Here is a 10,939-nt window from a genome sequence, read left to right as displayed (position 1 = left end):
ACATAACTCAAACAACGCGCACACAGGTACTAATACACGAGGATACATTTATTAATACATAGAATATGCATATAAACCTAACAGATCTTATCGAGAGGGTTATCAGAATACAAAAGATATATATTCAATCAGTTACAAAGAGTTACACATATCAAGAGGACATACGTTCAGTATATCATTCATTAAGACCGTTTCGTAAAGTGAACTTGGTTACAACTTCTACATTAGATACTCAAACAAGTACATAACTCTTAGGAATTAAATTGATATCAACTGGTTGGGATAACAATTGAATTCTCGAGCTGTAATGCATTGAAGTTGAATACTCATCCAATCTCTGGGGATTCAGATCTCCTGCGGGCACAAAGAAACAGTTGCAGGCTGTTGCTGTCCAATCCGCGCTCTCTGGCTCCGTGCCAGGCTGTGCTGTGCGGCTTGCGACGGTGCGCTGCTGATGCTCACTGTTGGCATTAACTAGCAAAGTTTGTGCACAGGAGAAAAGATGACTGTGGGTCCCAGCAAGTCAGGAAGAGGACCAGTTCGTTTATGATGAAGAGCTAGTTCTGAATAGTGATTCAGCTGTCCACAGTTCCGACCTGTTCACGAGGCCTGCTGCTGGTTACTCTCTGGCAACCTCCACTCTAGACTCTTAGAACAAAGGAAAGTTCTGGCACTCGGACACACTGGCCGTTCCGTGGTTGTCCGGGCTGAGTCTCAGGATGGTCAGGAGGCGCACTGCGAGAATGTCCTGCCCTTGGGAGCCTTCTGCTCCTGGGCCGTCCTGCCCTGGAATTCTCCTTTGAATTCCCTTTAGAATCGTTGAATCTTGTCTGAATCTTGTTGAATCTTGTCTGAATCTTGTTGAATCTTGTCTGAATCTCTCAGGCTCTCTGTGTTGCCTGTTTTTACCTGGAGGAACTTCAGCTCATTGATTGGCTGAAAGTTCCATGGGCATCAGAGTCCCACGTGGGTTACTCGGCCCTACCAGTCCCTGATTGGTTGATCAAGGTGAGATATGAGTCACTTAGTCCTGACACTTAGGAATGCAATCCAGATGTCCAACTCGCACTCCCTAGACAGATAGGCACCAATGGATGACCATTGATCATGATAGCCAGGCTTAGCTAAGTGCATCCCCCTTTGGGAGCTGTCCTTGGACCTTAAATCACCTTGCATGAATGGTTTCTCTGTGGCTGCACCACAGAGATGAACAGAGAAATGAGGCCTAATTTGGGAAAGCTCAGAAACACTTAATTCTGCATTATTATTAAGCCTCACCGCTACACGAGGAAACGGGCACAGAACACTCTTCCTGCATTTCACATGCATCCTGGAGCACAGCAAATGTATCACAAATTGTCTGGGTGTTGTTAAAACCCCAACCCTAACCCTAGGTTGAGCCCTTCGGAACATTTCGAAAACGGCACGTTCAAAAAGTTGCCCCGTGAGATGCGCAAATGACTTCCAGATTCCTATGACACACTGAAAGTAGTTACACTACAATATTTTAAGTGTATTTAGTGTCAAGCTCATTGTCCTTGCTCAGTATTTCTTATTTTGTAACCTTCTGCTGAAATGGCCTCTGAAAGGCCCTTGATTTGTGCCGTGAGCACTCTAGGATTGTAAATTACACTGAAGTTAAGCTCAACGTATCATTTTGTCTGGTTTAAAACGTTAAAACAGTTCAAAAAGAGATGGTTTAGCATGTTGAAAGTGTGTTTTGAAAATTGAGATTTTTGACCACTTTTCGACAGGCGCGCGGCTTATGAAAAAAAGCAAAATTGGGCCAAATTTCGTTTGCGAGGAAACGGGCACAGAACACTTTTCCTGCATTTCACATGCATCCTGGAGCACAGCAAATGTATCACAAATTGTCTAGGTGTTGTTAAAACCCCAACCCTAACCCTAGCTTGAGCCCTTCGGAACATTTCGAAAACGGCACGTTCAAAAAGTTGCCCCGTGAGATGCACAAATGACTTCCAGATTCCTAAGACACACTGAAAGTAGTTGCACTACAATATTTTAAGTGTATTTAGTGTCAAGCTCATTGTCCTTGCTCAGTATTTCTTATTTTGTAACCTTCTGCTGAAATTGCCCCTGAAAGGCCCTTGATTTGTGTTGTGAGCACTCTAGGATTGTAAATTACACTGAAGTTAAGCTCAACGTATCATTTTGTCTGGTTTAAAACGTAAAACAGTTCAAAAAGAGATGGTTTAGCATGTTGAAAGTGTGTTTTGAAAATTGAGATTTTTGACCACTTTTCGACAGGCGCGCGGCTTATGAAAAAAAGCAAAATTGGGCCAAATTTAGTTTGCGAGGAAACGGGCACAGAACACTCTTCCTGCATTTCACATGCATCCTGGAGCACAGAAAATGTATCACAAATTGTCTGGGTGTTGTTAAAACCCCAACCCTAACCCTAGGTTGAGCCCTTCGGAACATTTCGAAAACGGCACGTTCAAAAAGTTGCCCCGTGAGATGCACAAATGACTTCCAGATTCCTAAGACACACTGAAAGTAGTTGCACTACAATATTTTAAGTTTATTTAGTGTCAAGCTCATTGTCCTTGCTCAGTATTTCTTATTTTGTAACCTTCTGGTGAAATTGCCCCTGAAAGGCCCTTGATTTGTGCCGTGAGCACTCTAGGATTGTAAATTACACTGAAGTTAAGCTCAACGTATCATTTTGTCTGGTTTAAAACGTTAAAACAGTTCAAAAAGAGATGGTTTAGCATGTTGAAAGTGTGTTTTGAAAATTGAGATTTTTGACCACTTTTCGACAGGCGCGCGGCTTATGAAAAAAAAAGCAAAATTGGGCCAAATTTAGTTTGCGAGGAAACGGGCACAGAACACTCTTCCTGCATTTCACATGCATCCTGGAGCACAGCAAATGTATCACAAATTGTCTGGGTGTTGTTAAAACCCCAACCCTAACCCTAGCTTGAGCCCTTCGGAACATTTCGAAAACGGCACGTTCAAAAAGTTGCCCCGTGAGATGCGCAAATGACTTCCAGATTCCTATGACACACTGAAAGTAGTTACACTACAATATTTTAAGTGTATTTAGTGTCAAGCTCATTGTCCTTGCTCAGTATTTCTTATTTTGTAACCTTCTGCTGAAATGGCCTCTGAAAGGCCCTTGATTTGTGCCGTGAGCACTCTAGGATTGTAAATTACACTGAAGTTAAGCTCAACGTATCATTTTGTCTGGTTTAAAACGTTAAAACAGTTCAAAAAGAGATGGTTTAGCATGTTGAAAGTGTGTTTTGAAAATTGAGATTTTTGACCACTTTTCGACAGGCGCGCGGCTTATGAAAAAAAGCAAAATTGGGCCAAATTTCGTTTGCGAGGAAACGGGCACAGAACACTTTTCCTGCATTTCACATGCATCCTGGAGCACAGCAAATGTATCACAAATTGTCTAGGTGTTGTTAAAACCCCAACCCTAACCCTAGCTTGAGCCCTTCGGAACATTTCGAAAACGGCACGTTCAAAAAGTTGCCCCGTGAGATGCGCAAATGACTTCCAGATTCCTAAGACACACTGAAAGTAGTTGCACTACAATATTTTAAGTGTATTTAGTGTCAAGCTCATTGTCCTTGCTCAGTATTTCTTATTTTGTAACCTTCTGCTGAAATTGCCCCTGAAAGGCCCTTGATTTGTGTTGTGAGCACTCTAGGATTGTAAATTACACTGAAGTTAAGCTCAACGTATCATTTTGTCTGGTTTAAAACGTAAAACAGTTCAAAAAGAGATGGTTTAGCATGTTGAAAGTGTGTTTTGAAAATTGAGATTTTTGACCACTTTTCGACAGGCGCGCGGCTTATGAAAAAAAGCAAAATTGGGCCAAATTTAGTTTGCGAGGAAACGGGCACAGAACACTCTTCCTGCATTTCACATGCATCCTGGAGCACAGCAAATGTATCACAAATTGTCTGGGTGTTGTTAAAACCCCAACCCTAACCCTAGGTTGAGCCCTTCGGAACATTTCGAAAACGGCACGTTCAAAAAGTTGCCCCGTGAGATGTGCAAATGACTTCCAGATTCCTAAGACACACTGAAAGTAGTTACACTACAATATTTTAAGTGTATTTAGTGTCAAGCTCATTGTCCTTGCTCAGTATTTCTTATTTTGTAACCTTCTGCTGAAATGGCCTCAGAAAGGCCTTTGATTTGTGCCGTGAGTACTCTAGGATTGTAAATTACACTGAAGTTAAGCTCAACGTATCATTTTGTCTGGTTTAAAACGTTAAAACAGTTCAAAAAGAGATGGTTTAGCATGTTGAAAGTGTGTTTTGAAAATTGAGATTTTTGACCACTTTTCGACAGGCGCGCGGCTTATGAAAAAAAGCAAAATTGGGCCAAATTTCGTTTGCGAGGAAACGGGCACAGAACACTTTTCCTGCATTTCACATGCATCCTGGAGCACAGCAAATGTATCACAAATTGTCTAGGTGTTGTTAAAACCCCAACCCTAACCCTAGCTTGAGCCCTTCGGAACATTTCGATAACGGCACGTTCAAAAAGTTGCCCCGTGAGATGCACAAATGACTTCCAGATTCCTAAGACACACTGAAAGTAGTTGCACTACAATATTTTAAGTGTATTTAGTGTCAAGCTCATTGTCCTTGCTCAGTATTTCTTATTTTGTAACCTTCTGGTGAAATTGCCCCTGAAAGGCCCTTGATTTGTGCCGTGAGCACTCTAGGATTGTAAATTACACTGAAGTTAAGCTCAACGTATCATTTTGTCTGGTTTAAAACGTTAAAACAGTTCAAAAAGAGATGGTTTAGCATGTTGAAAGTGTGTTTTGAAAATTGAGATTTTTGACCACTTTTCGACAGGCGCGCGGCTTATGAAAAAAAAGCAAAATTGGGCCAAATTTAGTTTGCGAGGAAACGGGCACAGAACACTCTTCCTGCATTTCACATGCATCCTGGAGCACAGCAAATGTATCACAAATTGTCTGGGTGTTGTTAAAACCCCAACCCTAACCCTAGGTTGAGCCCTTCGGAACATTTCGAAAACGGCACGTTCAAAAAGTTGCCCCGTGAGATGCGCAAATGACTTCCAGATTCCTATGACACACTGAAAGTAGTTACACTACAATATTTTAAGTGTATTTAGTGTCAAGCTCATTGTCCTTGCTCAGTATTTCTTATTTTGTAACCTTCTGCTGAAATGGCCTCTGAAAGGCCCTTGATTTGTGCCGTGAGCACTCTAGGATTGTAAATTACACTGAAGTTAAGCTCAACGTATCATTTTGTCTGGTTTAAAACGTTAAAACAGTTCAAAAAGAGATGGTTTAGCATGTTGAAAGTGTGTTTTGAAAATTGAGATTTTTGACCACTTTTCGACAGGCGCGCGGCTTATGAAAAAAAGCAAAATTGGGCCAAATTTCGTTTGCGAGGAAACGGGCACAGAACACTTTTCCTGCATTTCACATGCATCCTGGAGCACAGCAAATGTATCACAAATTGTCTAGGTGTTGTTAAAACCCCAACCCTAACCCTAGCTTGAGCCCTTCGGAACATTTCGAAAACGGCACGTTCAAAAAGTTGCCCCGTGAGATGCACAAATGACTTCCAGATTCCTAAGACACACTGAAAGTAGTTGCACTACAATATTTTAAGTGTATTTAGTGTCAAGCTCATTGTCCTTGCTCAGTATTTCTTATTTTGTAACCTTCTGCTGAAATTGCCCCTGAAAGGCCCTTGATTTGTGTTGTGAGCACTCTAGGATTGTAAATTACACTGAAGTTAAGCTCAACGTATCATTTTGTCTGGTTTAAAACGTAAAACAGTTCAAAAAGAGATGGTTTAGCATGTTGAAAGTGTGTTTTGAAAATTGAGATTTTTGACCACTTTTCGACAGGCGCGCGGCTTATGAAAAAAAGCAAAATTGGGCCAAATTTAGTTTGCGAGGAAACGGGCACAGAACACTCTTCCTGCATTTCACATGCATCCTGGAGCACAGCAAATGTATCACAAATTGTCTGGGTGTTGTTAAAACCCCAACCCTAACCCTAGGTTGAGCCCTTCGGAACATTTCGAAAACGGCACGTTCAAAAAGTTGCCCCGTGAGATGCACAAATGACTTCCAGATTCCTAAGACACACTGAAAGTAGTTGCACTACAATATTTTAAGTGTATTTAGTGTCAAGCTCATTGTCCTTGCTCAGTATTTCTTATTTTGTAACCTTCTGCTGAAATTGCCCCTGAAAGGCCCTTGATTTGTGCCGTGAGCACTCTAGGATTGTAAATTACACTGAAGTTAAGCTCAACGTATCATTTTGTCTGGTTTAAAACGTAAAACAGTTCAAAAAGAGATGGTTTAGCATGTTGAAAGTGTGTTTTGAAAATTGAGATTTTTGACCACTTTTCGACAGGCGCGCGGCTTATGAAAAAAAGCAAAATTGGGCCAAATTTAGTTTGCGAGGAAACGGGCACAGAACACTCTTCCTGCATTTCACATGCATCCTGGAGCACAGCAAATGTATCACAAATTGTCTGGGTGTTGTTAAAACCCCAACCCTAACCCTAGCTTGAGCCCTTCGGAACATTTCGATAACGGCACGTTCAAAAAGTTGCCCCGTGAGATGCGCAAATGACTTCCAGATTCCTAAGACACACTGAAAGTAGTTGCACTACAATATTTTAAGTGTATTTAGTGTCAAGCTCTTAGGAATAACACTGAAGTTTAGCTCAAAATATCATTTTGTCTGTTTTAATGGTGGTAGTCTGTGAATTAAAAGTTAAAGCGAGACTGAGCTGTCGATGAGTTTGGTTTTTTAAGTTCTGTTAATTCCTCAACAGAAGCAGTTTTCTTTCAGAGTTGCAACAAGGTAACCTTGCGATTCTTCTGGATCATGTTGGACAACAAGATAGAGCATGATCCATCCCTGTCATTTTTGGCATCTTGGTTCAAATTCTCATAGCGTTTTCAAAGTATTGAGCATCTCCCAGGCAAACTTTTTGCAAATTCGACACACTGCTGTACAGGGGGTATACAGACTCCTGACTGATCTGATTCAGTCTTGTTCAGTCAGTAAGACCCGTGCCAGTGCGTGGATTCTTTTCTAACCCTTCAGTAAGTTAGAGTGTCATGGGTATTGTATTGCTTATTTTAAAAACCAAACATTTCTCTGACTTCCTCACTGAGCAATGGAGTTCTAACAAATGTTTGGAGAGGAGGAAGGCAGCCAAATCGATTAAGCTCAGCTACCACAACTTACAACTAATCCTGATGTACTGTATTTACCTCTCTTTCCCAGTTATACCGCACAGCTGCCTCTCCTCTTCCTCGCTCATTTTTGCATCCCTCTTCCAGCCCATTTCCACTTACAGCTACAGCTTGGTTGCCTTTTCACTGAGCTTGGAGGTCCTAGCCTGCTTGTTTTATGGCCGGGAGGATGGGTCTCAGCCAGCCGGTTATGCCAAGTGTCCTCAAACTCAATAAATGTTTAGACTTCCACACAATCTTTGGCTTCCTTGTAATTCTGCAGTTAAAAACACGTTTATGTAAACCATAACACTGTTATATTGTACATCTTGGACCATGACAGTTGCAGTTTTCACAATTAATCAAATGTATCTGTCCTAATTGATTCTGGCACAGCCTACTATAGAAAACCATGACCACTTTGTGCTTTACAATCATTTTGTTATTGCTCTTAATCTACACTAGACAAGCAGTCTAGATGATGTGGACAAGTCTGTTTCATGGCCTAACCTCATCTCTGCCTACTTCTGCCGGTGTTGACCTAGACTTCATTGTCTTTAGGGCAGAGTGCAGGCCAGGCCATCACTATAGATTAACAGCCTGGGTTTCTCTCTCTTGTGCTTTTGATTTTAAAGCCTGCGAATATAATCTTGGCAGATGATTTCCCACAACATGACTATCTTAATTTGACTAGCTAATTGCTAGATTTATACTGGCATGGATAGCGTAGTTTTGCCTAAAATGTATGTAAAAAACTAGAAACAACATTCCAGCTGTTTATAGGCTCTGCAAGGCTTTCCATGTATTTATATGTTCTTCATACAGTACAAAACATTTTTCCTTTGTCAATCACTCTCACAATGAAGTTTGATTGCTTTGACACCATGCTATTTTGTGGATTTTGTGGTCACATCATGGGAGATATATTCTGAAGGTTTTTGTTTCAGAAGTAGGAAGTGCCACTCAGCCAAGCATTATCAGAAAGTGCTGGTAAGAGAGGAGCAGCCCTAGATACTATCCAACAAACACAGTGAGGCAAGACTGGACTACTCTCTGGGTGGGATGCCAGTCCATAACAACACAAGCACACAGGGACAATTTTGGTGACACCAGTAAATACAGCCTGCTTTATTTAGAGTTTGTCCAGGACTCTCTGCTCTGGAATTGTGACACCTGCTGAGTATTAAGTGACCTTCTGTTTCAAGGTTCCCTGGCATTGCATTGGACAAATGTGATTTTGAGGAGATTGAAATGCTGGCACCTTTAACGCTCTTTTTCAGTGCTTGTTGGTGCAAGGAGATCTGACTTTGAAGAGCCTGACATGCTGTAAGAGCAAATCACATTCCTGTATAAATATAGTATATGAGAATGGATGCATGGTTTATACACAAAGAATCATTCATGCACTCATTTTACTAAAGTGGTGTACATGACCACAAAAGACAAACTTGAATCGCTGGTTACTGACTGTGAACTCTCTTGAGATAAATCCAGGGGCAAATAAAAAAATTCGTGAATTATACATTTTAGACTTTCTTGTTCCATAGATAATAACAATGGGATGGATCTTATGTCTTACCCGAGAGGGCTCTGCACACGACGCATATTAAATCCATTTTACACACTCGCTGCCTTGTGTGTAGACAACGCATGGGGAACTCACCTGTGCAAAACCATCAAGATCACACGAGTGCACGTGGCTCCCCCGATTTCTCTCTCTCCCTCTGACTGCGCTGCAGGGTGCCGAGAGGGTGCCAGGTTTTGGGAAAGCCTGCCTGTGGACACTTTGCTGTTGTTGTTCGGCAGAGCCCCCAGATGTTCGCTGCAGTCCAGATGTGCTGCCGCGTGCTGCAGTCCGCAGAGCTACAGCCCAGCAGGCATGAGCTGAGCTCTGCAGCGGAATGGCTCTGGGCGTCCAAATGCACTTAGATAAAAAAAAACATACATTAGGAAATGGATCAATCGTAATAAAATGAACACACTTCTACTGAACATCCACCACCACAATCTTGTTTCTTTCTTCCCTTTTCGTGAAACGAAGCACAGATTGGCAAACACATACTGTGTACCTCCTGTGCCGTCTTTCATAACTAAACTTAATTGAAAAAATCTATTATGTGTTTCTCTAATGAATTTAAACTTTTATGAATACAAAAGGAATTAGTAGAACATTTTAAGCAAATAACTTTTATTATTATTATTATTATTATTATTATTATTATTATTATTATTTGAGAGAGTCATTTTCTGTTCCTCAGGCTGTGACAGAAGATCCCAAACTGGGCTGCATCTCTAATGCGTTTTCTCCCTTCTACCCCATTAGGATTGATAGCTGTTGTGGTTTTGGCAGGTGTATATGATTGTGAAGAATGTTTATATGATTCTTGAGCGTTTTGTGCAGTACAGCAGAAAGTGCATCTCTGTGCTTCTCCCTGCTGGCGGTAGGAGCACAGCCTGTCCTCTCTCTTAGCCAGGTTTACCTTTGTTGTCCGGTCTGTGAGCTCTGAGCCTTTCAGGGTCTGTTTCTGCTTGTTGTCTCCCTCCTGGCCCATATATATTCCCTAAGGGCCCCGGAGTATCCCGGTTTGTGCTGTGTTTGTGTGTCCCAGGGGATGAGGCAGACTTGTTTGGTTTGTGCAGCACTTTGGTAGGTTCTGATCCAAGATGTTTTAGCAGGGCTGAAGCTGAGGCAGTGAGAGACTGGAGAGAGAGCTGTCCAAGACCTCAACGCAAACCACACCTATCAGCAAACGTCTTCTACATTTAAACTTAAGAACACCATCACGGAGAGCATACCAACCATGTCACCGAGACACCTTAGGGATTTGATTGACAAGCCTGAGATGGGACACAGACTGCTAAAGAAAAACAAAAACGTGATGTTGCTGTACCAGCAGGTGCTGATCTCTGGTGCAACATTTTCAAAACCAGTGCACGAGTAATTGCATCACATAAACCGTGCCTTTGCACTGGCCCTATGCTGCATCCAAAAGGACAAACGAAAGGAGCTACGACCTTCAGCTAGAAGCTATAGCCTTTTGGCAGAAGTGATGGATCATTGCCATCTAGCATCAGTGGTTGTGTCACACGCTACAGGAGAAGCCCCCCGTCACGTGATCTGAGTCTGGCCACCTGATCCTGCGGGCTGGTAGACGCTTGCAAACAGAAGACGCTCGAAAGTTACGTTTCAGCTGAAATCGTAGAGTTACGGCAAACTTTTAGTTTTGCAAAATGTCTTTTTGCTCTTTCCTAGAAGACGAGATTTATATAGATCACTTCAAGCCGGGTAAGCGGGTGCATTTTTAAGTATTTTTATCGATAACAGCCTAATGTGATATAACTAGTGCCCAGTACATTTTCGTAACAGTGTCAGTGGGTTTAACAGACGAAGTAGCAACAAGAAGACAAAATCAAACTTATTTTAAGCCACATCTATCATTATAGTTATTAATAATAGGCTGCAGATAAAGTAACTGAATATAAACCGTATTAGACCGTCGGTCGGTATACAGGTGAAGCGAATATTTGCAAGACAGATCTCTCTTGCTGTTTTCGAAATTTGTCGTATTTTAATTTTTGGGGGACATTTTAAGAACAGTGCAAACAAGGTAGCCCGAAAAAAGATGTACACGATTTTTTCCACCGATCGTTGTTTCCAAAACTTGTAAAAAAATATTTGTTTATATTAATAAGTTCAAGGGACGATACGCTCAGCTAG

Source organism: Lepisosteus oculatus, chromosome 7 (assembly GCF_040954835.1).
Source record: "Lepisosteus oculatus isolate fLepOcu1 chromosome 7, fLepOcu1.hap2, whole genome shotgun sequence".
NCBI classification, from domain to species: domain Eukaryota; kingdom Metazoa; phylum Chordata; class Actinopteri; order Semionotiformes; family Lepisosteidae; genus Lepisosteus; species Lepisosteus oculatus.
Note: the sequence above shows the minus strand (reverse complement) of the source record.